Source organism: Pezoporus wallicus, unplaced genomic scaffold (assembly GCF_028554395.1).
Source record: "Pezoporus wallicus isolate ANWC-B61680 ecotype Strahan unplaced genomic scaffold, APGP_CSIRO_Pwel_v1 scaffold_6362, whole genome shotgun sequence".
Lineage (NCBI taxonomy): Eukaryota > Metazoa > Chordata > Aves > Psittaciformes > Psittacidae > Pezoporus > Pezoporus wallicus.
The window spans coordinates 7,733,895-7,743,060 of record NW_026637663.1 but is presented as its reverse complement, the minus strand read 5'-3'; positions in this window follow the sequence as shown (position 1 = coordinate 7,743,060).

The window sequence follows — 9,166 nt, the reverse complement described above, 5'->3', positions numbered from 1 at the left end:
TGACTTAGTTTCAGCACTCCTCCCCACAGAAGTGATAGCCATTACCCATTCCCCTCTTTTCCTGCATACCACACACAGTTTGTTATCCAGGTCTGATAGTGTGCAAAACCTGTGCAGCTCTCTTCCTTCCAATGGGAAAAACAAGCAGTCTTCATGCAGCTCTACATCGCTCATTTCTGCTCATCAACAGTGTCAGCAGCAAGTGCCAGATTGAAAGCTTTAGGTCAAAACTGAAAGATTTTGAAATTGAAGTTTTTCTGTCCATTTCCTTCCATCCCCAAGATGATTTGATTTCTACACTGCTATGAAAAAAATTCCCTTCATTTGTCTTATCCTTTCATTTTATTCCTTTTGGCTCAACTTCTTAGGTTCAAATCACTTGTAATTAAAACAAATTGACTTTAGTCATTAAAATACTTTAAATACATTACACTAAATATTTTATTTTAAAAACTTACCATAATCTGCCATATTTTATCATGATTTAATATGCCTTTTAATATTGCATTTTAATGAAATTTAATATAAAAAGCATAAAGAAATTGACTTGACTGAAATGAGAACTTCAGCCTTACTGAAATAAAAATAATGAATCTGAAGGAACAAGAAGTGGCATATCTCTTCTATGACCGACATAAATACTTTTTCCACAGTGGTACTGAAAATAAGCATCCGTAATACTCACTTCCCGCTTACTTCCCACCTCTAAAGACACTGAGTGTGGAGCAGTGGTGGGTACCCCAGACCTGTGTTTGCCTACTCAGTGCTGCTGTTGCTCCTTTGGGCAAAGCACACAGCCTGAAATGCTTCTCCTTGAAGAATAATTCTATACTTAAACTATTTTTGTGAAATTGGTTGTTGTGCCAGAACTTTCACATTCAGCGTCAGTCCTCTGGGGTCTGCAAACTCGCTTCAGCTGAATCCAAAGTTCCTTTGAGATCAGGGCTTCTTTAACATGTGAAACAAACTCAGGCTGATGCAAATAATGATGTTAACCTTCGCAGTGTTGAGGTGAGGAAAAAGGACTCATTTCAATTTAGGGACTCAAACTGCCTTTGGTGTAAAAGCTTCCTACCCCAAACAGCCTGTAAGACTGCCTGGTCTCCTAGAGTCATTCCCTTCACACCCAGCTCCGGACATTTGCGTCAATGCTGAAAATAATACCAGAAACAACAAGAAATTCCTGCTCAAGGGAGGGATGGTGCATCTGGGAGGGAGGCAGGTAATGCAGTGCCCTCCTTCAACCCAGCAGATCCTCCCCTCGATGGGAGCACACACGGAAGGTTTTATGAAAGTGACATATGTCTAATTGGCTGAAAGGTAATATTCAAAGGCCCGCCGCTCCTCTCTGAGCTCAGGGACTGCAGCTGGCAGAGTGTTAAATCAGTTAACAGTTGGGCCCATTTACTGCGCTGCACCACTGCTGCTGCTGCTGCTGTTACCGGGGCTGCTGCCCAGTTTGGCTCATTGAGCTCCACAGTCAATGGAGAAGGCATCTCTATTGTGCACCTCAAAGCATGCTCACAGCCCCTGAAAGAGAAACAGGCCCCAAACTACTGGGGCAGATCGTATGACAGGATTACTTGCTTGTTGTTCCTCTTTCTTTCTTTTTTTCTTCTTTAAAGGACTTCTATTGGACTACAGGAAGGAATTACGTGAGGGGGAGACCATATTACATAGTGACAGCTGGAAAACTGGGGATTGCAGACTAGTAACAGAGCTGGGGTCCTTCTGTGCCGGCTAGACACCTACCTAAGGCATCTTTTAATTAATTTGTGCAGAGGATGATCTTCAGAACCCAGGCAGTGCAGAGCAAATCCTCACACAACCAATGTTAGTGGCAGCCTGCCCCCTGCACTGCGGCAAGGACAGGGTTTTTCACAAAGCACACACAACAGCCCTGCTTTTGCAAACCTTAGAGCACGGCAGAACAAGCAACTATTTATTGATCTTACAAGTGATCCAGATTCAGGAAAGCTGTGATGAAACAGAACTCCAAATGCCTCACACTCCAGCCACAGCAGATACCAGGCTGTTGGCTGGTAAAAATCAGTGTTTCTCTAGCACTGTCAATAGACATCAACCCACTGAGGAACTTCCCCAGCAGCCCAACAGGTCTTCAGTAACTACTTCTGATACCCCTGTCTAAGCAACATCAAACAGGCAATTCATATCCACCCTTCTATTTTTTACAAGCTGGGGCTATGTGTACCCATCTCAGAAGCCTGTATATGTGTTTGCAATGAAACACCTACAGTTTGCCTTCAAGTGCTGTAGACAGGCACAGCACCAGGGACCTCCATCACCACTTAAGATGAGGAGAGTAACTGTTACATAGCTACCCATGAACAAAGGCATCACTATCTGGAATTTCAACATGACCCTTAGTTGCTACACTCCCCTAGAAATGCACAGACATTACAAACTTCTGGTAAAGTACATGCAAGTGCCTCATCTCATCTTCTTAGTAGCATCTCAAAGCTTTGAAACTTTCATTTACCACTCCCACTGCTCAAATGCCACCCAGTAAAGCCACGCGACATAGTAATCTATCTTCTCAGCCACATGCAGAAATCAGCACAACCATTTCATCTAAGAACTGTACAAAACGTGCAGTCCTGTCCTGTGTAAAAATAGCACTCTCGGTTGGGAACTGCAAATCCTGCTGGAGGCTGGGCAGATGGCGGCTCATGCTAAGTTTTCCTTCGTGTTTTTTGATTGAGGGAAAAGCAAGTTGTCAGATCTTAAAGCAAAGTGTTGAATTCTGCATTGTTTTGATTCAAAACGCATAGTAGTCCAGGCCTATAAAGACAGCAAAGCCCCCAAGCTCTATGACATTCTTGGAGGGAAGAAAAGATTGGCCCAACTTTCTACATACTAGCACATTTGCACCACCCTGGCAACAAACAAGGACACCAAAGGGGTTTTAAAGGCAGACTGGCATCAGACGAGTTGCTACAAGAAAGGGTATAAATTTATAGTGCTCAGGCTCCGTTGTGGTAATTGTGATAAACTGCAGATAAATGCTTTTATCACAACCACAATAAAGCCAAGGTAAGAGATCTGACTTGCCACTCGACAAAAGCACAGCACACTACCTCACACGTGCCACGGAAAAGGCCCAACACCCAGGCACACGCCACAAAACAGATGAGGCAATGTAAATCCCCACCCTTCTGGCCTTGTGGTTTATTTGTTCATGTACTCATCCCCAGGGTGAATAAAACCAGCCTGTTGTGCCAGAACATCCTGAAATACCAACATATGCTGAAGTCGTATGTATGTTATTATTAACACCTAGGATTATGTCAGTATGCATCATATCTCATCCAGCTCTACCACACACGTCATCTAGTATCTGAGCACACAGGATTATTGTACTATTCAGTCATTCCATTAAAACAATAGTTGATGCATGGGGTGAAAACTAAATAGCCCTTTTTCTGAAGAGATTGCAACTTAGCCTCATGAAAAGGTGGTACAGATATCAGCCAGGATGGATTTAACACTACCGAGCATCCTAAAGGCCGCCACTGATTACCCTACCCATTGTGGTCGGTTTCACCAACAAAGTTCATTTATCAGATGCTGCTTTATTCCCTTCACATGTAACATGGAAAGAACCACAGGACACTGTCTACTCAGCCCTCATGTCTGGTATGCAGCTCCTGTTGGCATCATGGCTGCGCTGGGGCTCTTGGTGTGTAACGAAGGGCAATATGGTCTAGCGATCTCAGCAGGCGAGGGCTGGGAGGTGGGCATGCCCTGCTTCTTGTGCCAGCTCTCACACTTTGCTTCTCCCTCTTTAAAATGGGAATACCACCTGCCAGCCCCACAGGCTTGTCATGAGGATTGATTAATGCTTGTGGACATTTTTAAGAGAGCCGGAGAGCTCACCAGACAGAGCTGCAAAAAGGCTGCATGCAGGCAAACAGTTTTATTAGCACTTCTAGAGCTTAGCATCACCTTCACTCCACAGAGGCCTGCACCATAAAGGACGAGTTACATTCGGATTCAGTTGTGTCTGAAAGATTTGGGTCTCTCAGGCACAACTACAACACACAGCAATTACAGAGTAAGTGACTTTTAACCAAGGGAAAAGTTGCCCATCTCTTGCCTTTTGCTTAGCTCCAAAAATCTCCCTGTAGCCTCATGTATCTTCAGGGCTATCAGTATTTCTGCATGATGCTAGTCACAGTCTCATCACACAGACTTTCTAACCCCCACCAGACGTGCTCCCTCGACCCTGGGGTCCCATCAGAAAACATGCCTGCTGCTATGCCTGAGCCTGTGCTGCCAACAGTGTATCACAGGCATGTTAACTCTGCAACAGCCTTTTACATTGCCCTAAAACTTGTAACTTGTATTTTGCTCCCCCTGCGAGAGAGGGAAAAGGCAGGGCTGGGGTAACCCATGCGACATCAGGGCTGCCATTCCAGAGCACAGATAAAAGTGAAACCTGAGCGGAAAATGTTTGCGGTGCCACTGGCAATCAAGGGCTGGGTTGTCCCAGCAACGGGAACACTTCATCAGCTCAGCTAACAGATGGTCAGTGAGCAACAGGCAGCATATGTTCCAATAAGCACTGACATCAGCACAGATGGAGGGTGGGCAGGAGGCTGGCCCTGAAACATAACCTGACATTTCCTTCTCATTTGGTGCTGCATTGTTATAACTCACACAGGAAGATTAGCAGGGAAAAGTGAATAGCATTAGGGAATCTGCTCAGGAACTGATTACTAACACTTCACTGCAGTTTTAGATTTTTACTTAACCAGAGTGCAACATTGTTAACAACATTCAGGGGCAGAAAAGGAAAATGCAGTAGGTTTTAACGATGGGGCCTTATTTTCATCACAGGCGGGTTTTCCCAAGAACACTAATTAACAGATTGCCACCTTCCAGGACTCTACATCTCCAGTTCCACTGATTTCTACAGCTTTTTCTTTTCCTCCTTCCAGCCCTCCCCCAACAGAATGCACCCAAATACCCCACAGGATTAAATAAAGCCCTACAACACATTGTCACAAAGGGTATAACTTTTCTCAGCCCACAAATAAACTTTAATGGTTGCTACAAAAGACAGAAAGACAGCCACAGAAGGAAAAAAAAGAGAAAATCAAGCATATATCCCCGCTGATGAGTATTCAATAAAAACTAGGAATCAAAGGAGACTATAGTCCTTGGAAATCAACAACAGATTGATCTGGGACACAGAGAATCAGTATGCAAACAGGTTACAGACAAGTTGTATATTTATAGACTTGCATTGAGGATAATGGAAAAGCATGCAGGACGCCTCCAAAATGCCTCTTTGTAACAGACAACGAGATGTTGAGTAGATGCATCCAAACGATGCAAGCATATAGCTGTATGACAGGCAAATATTAAAGAAATGCAACATGTGCAGCAACAACCTGCTGTTACCTCGTGAGATACCTTTAGAAGTCTTTTGCTTTGCTAACCCGTGGGAAAGTTTAGCAGGCACCTCCCTTCAATGCTAATAGGACTTATATGTACATCCATCTCTCGTGTCAGCAGAACAGACCCTCCAGCGAAGCCAGTCTACAGTCCTGGGGGACTGCCAAGCTGTTTTGGGAATGGCAAACCCTTCCATCTCTGTTCCCTGTGCCTTTCTTTGGAGAGTGTGAATTTGATCAGAGATTTGCAGTCTGGATAATCCCCTGTGCACCCCCCAGTTTATTCACAGAGTCCTTTCTCTGAAGCTTTACCCCGGATACTATGCAGTCCCATAGCCCATTGACATAAGGCTCTCCTGCCATTCTTCAAACTATAATCTTTCTGAGAGGGGAATGTCATCAACTGTCTTTTAGCAAAAAGCAGCACAGGGGGTCAATTGTCAATATTTTCAAAGCAGCTTCTGGTTTTGCACACCTTGGTATCTGGCCTCAGCATTACAGAGTTATTAGGGGTAATATTGCACACATTTAGTGTCCACCCACTACAGCAATCGCCCAAAGGAGCTAAGCTTCATAAAGACTTCTAAAGATGGCAGGCTGTGCTCCAGCAGAAGACAATGAGTGTCACAAGATACCGTTATGTCTTGACCAAGGTCACAGAGTTACTAAATGACAGGCCTAGGAAGGTGCAGGGGAATTAATCAGGTTTCCTAACTCTGTCCCATACCCTACCAATTAGACAGAACCCCCTTACAGCAGACCAAATTAGATACTCATCAACTGAAAAGATGCATTCAGTGAGAACTCCCTAACTAATGATGTATGTCAATGAGCAGACAGGCAATCACACTCAAACTGCAGATTTCTGCCTGAGTATCAAAGCGCCCAAGGCATGCACACTTGTTAACTTCTACAGACAAGCAGTGTCACTCCAATAAAGCCAATTGAGAACACTTTCAACCTGAAAAGACTGAGTATCCGAACCATTTTTGATTCATTTCCAGCACAAGGATGCCCAGCTGCTGAGAGGTGCCCAATTTATGCTCTGGGCTGCTTTATGCCCTCAATGACTTTTAGTGTATCAAATAGACAATCTGCAAGTTTGGGACTGTGCTTTTAGGGCCTACCTCTTTCAGTGATGTTTGGGGGACACTCTTCCAGTCATAGCGGATGTTTGTTCCTTTCCTTCAGCACATTTAAGCAAAGCTTATACACACTTACTAGTTTGGTGCAGCCTCACTGTCCTGATTACACTAAAGACTTTGTATTTCAATCACCATTTAGTTCTTCAGCAAATCTTCACCGAGGTCCAAGCAGCACAGATCCGTTATGATTAATGGTCTTCTTATGTGGAAGTTGAAGATGGTCAAAGATACACAAAGTTAAAATGAAAAAAATCAAAGCATGTGTTTTAATTGTGGCAATAACGCTGGCTGGTCGTAGAACAACATACAGCTAGTATCTGCCAGTTAAGGACATTTGGAATTAATTTAACAAATCAAGCCTTTCGGGATCCAGAATGTCTGGTTTTGTATAATGTGCTATTCATCAGAAAAAATATATTCTGTATCTCTATTTGCACTACATATGTTCCAAAATATGAGGGAAGCAGGGCACTGGGATTAGTTATCCAACAAGGCAGGTTCTAAGTGTGCTGTTTCTCCCCATGTGCGTATATATAAGACAGAACCTGGACAGAGGCAATTTCTCTAATAAAACCAGCAGTCTCAGGCTGTTTAGCATTGCCTACATCTCCACAAGATTCCTGCGTCCATGTATATCCATTAAAGAGTCAACCTGGCCAAGGTACCTGAGCACTCCCTGCCAGTGATTGCCTCAGTTCTTTGCAATATTACGGATAAAGGCTTGGACAGGTAGCTAATCTGAGCAAGGAACAGATGAGATAGCTTCTACCTCTCCTTTATTCTCCAACTTCCTTATCCTCAGAATTACCTCATTCATGTTTGGTGAAATAAAGTTTATGCTCTTTCCTGTTTGCTTCCTTCTTTCCAACTCACTGTAGTCTTCATTCATAATGTAAGGCATTTGCTTGTCAAATGCTAATCTATAATGCTGATGACACTAAACTGGGTGGTGAGATGGACGTGTCATAAAGGAGAGTTGTCTTTCAGAAAGACTTGGACACTCTAGAAGAGTGGGCTTGAAAGAACAGTACGAAGTTCAGCAAAGGCAAGAGCAAAGTCCTGCACTTGGGACAACATAACCCAAGTACACAGTCCAGACCAGGATGTGTGTGGCTGGGGCACAGCCTTGCTGAAAGGAACCTTGTGGACAGCTAACTGAACAGGAGTCAGTAATATGCTGCTGCAGCAACAAAGGCTAATCTGATGCTGGGCTGCATTGGCAGGTGCATTACTAGCAGAAACAGAGACACGATCATCCCACTAGTCAGGCCACACCTCGAGTTCTGTGTCCAGTTCTGGTCCCCATAATGCAAGAAAGACAGTGACAGATTGGAGAGAGTCCAAAGGAGGCCATGAAGATCATCAAAGGGCTGGAGAACAGAACAGGCTGAAGGAGTTAGGTCTTTTCTCCCTGGAGAAGAGAAGGCTCAGGGGGAAACCTCATCACAGTATTCCAGTACTTAAAGGGCAGCTATAAAGAGGTTGAAAGTTTTCTTCTTTACAGAGAGATCATTCACTGGAACAACCTCGCCAGGGACATGGTAGTGTCTCATCACTGAAGGTTTCCAAGATGTGACTGGAGAGGGTGCTAGAAAATCTCACCTGGACTTTCCTGTGAAAGGCTGGGCCAGGTGATCTTTTGAGGCCCTTTCCAACCTGGGCTGTTCTGTGATTCTGTATTTCCCAATGCTTAAAAAATGCTTTTAGAAAGAGAGGCTGGATTCCCCCTGATGTGGAACAAGTCCTACCATTAAAGGGAAGGTTCTGTGCTCCCATACCTGCTCCCAGCTACCAGTTTCAGCCCCTCCTTTGTCCTGATGCTAGCTTTTATGCATCCACAGCAAGAAGACTGAGTAACTGAGCAAAACCTAGTACTTATTTGTAGTTTCTTGAGCAGGCTAGCTTTCAGTCCAGACAACTCCTTGACTTTGTAAACAAGGCATGAGCAAAGCAAGTCTGTGGACAGCAGTTTTCAATTTGCTACAAAGCAGTCCACTGGAAATTTTCAGGACAAATTACAGTAACATCAGTTGACTTCAACTTCTGTGGACATGTATCCACAAAAGTGTCCAAAAATAAAGTGGCAGACACTGGGCAATGTGGGTATTATTTTGAATTTTAGCCATCAAAGCTGCAAATCGCTAGCACAGGTAGGACCTACAGCAGACGCTCTATACAAGTAAAACCTCTGACAGGGCGGAGAAACAAAACCAGGGCATAAAGTCAGTGCACTGGGGCTTCCTGAACATTTGCCTTTGGGGCATGGAGAGCAGGACCCAAAAAATACAGAAGAATGCTTCCTGAGAGCAGATCCTGGAGCCTACGAAAGAGCACAGCAAATGGTATAGTCGCTTTGCCTAATGTCCCCATCAGTATGAGTGCTTCAGTGATATGTTAAAGCATCACAAATAGAGAGACCTTAGCAAAATTTGCTCAGAGGAAGCAGAAACAGAGCAGTTCTAATGAGGCTCATGCAATGCTAGGAGCATATCTGTGCAGGGACTGGCAGTGTTTTACAAGCCATTGCAGGTGCCTGATCTTAATGCTAGCAACCCTTCTTTTTTGTCTGTACTGTAGCCAGGACTTGTGAGCGTGAGAGAG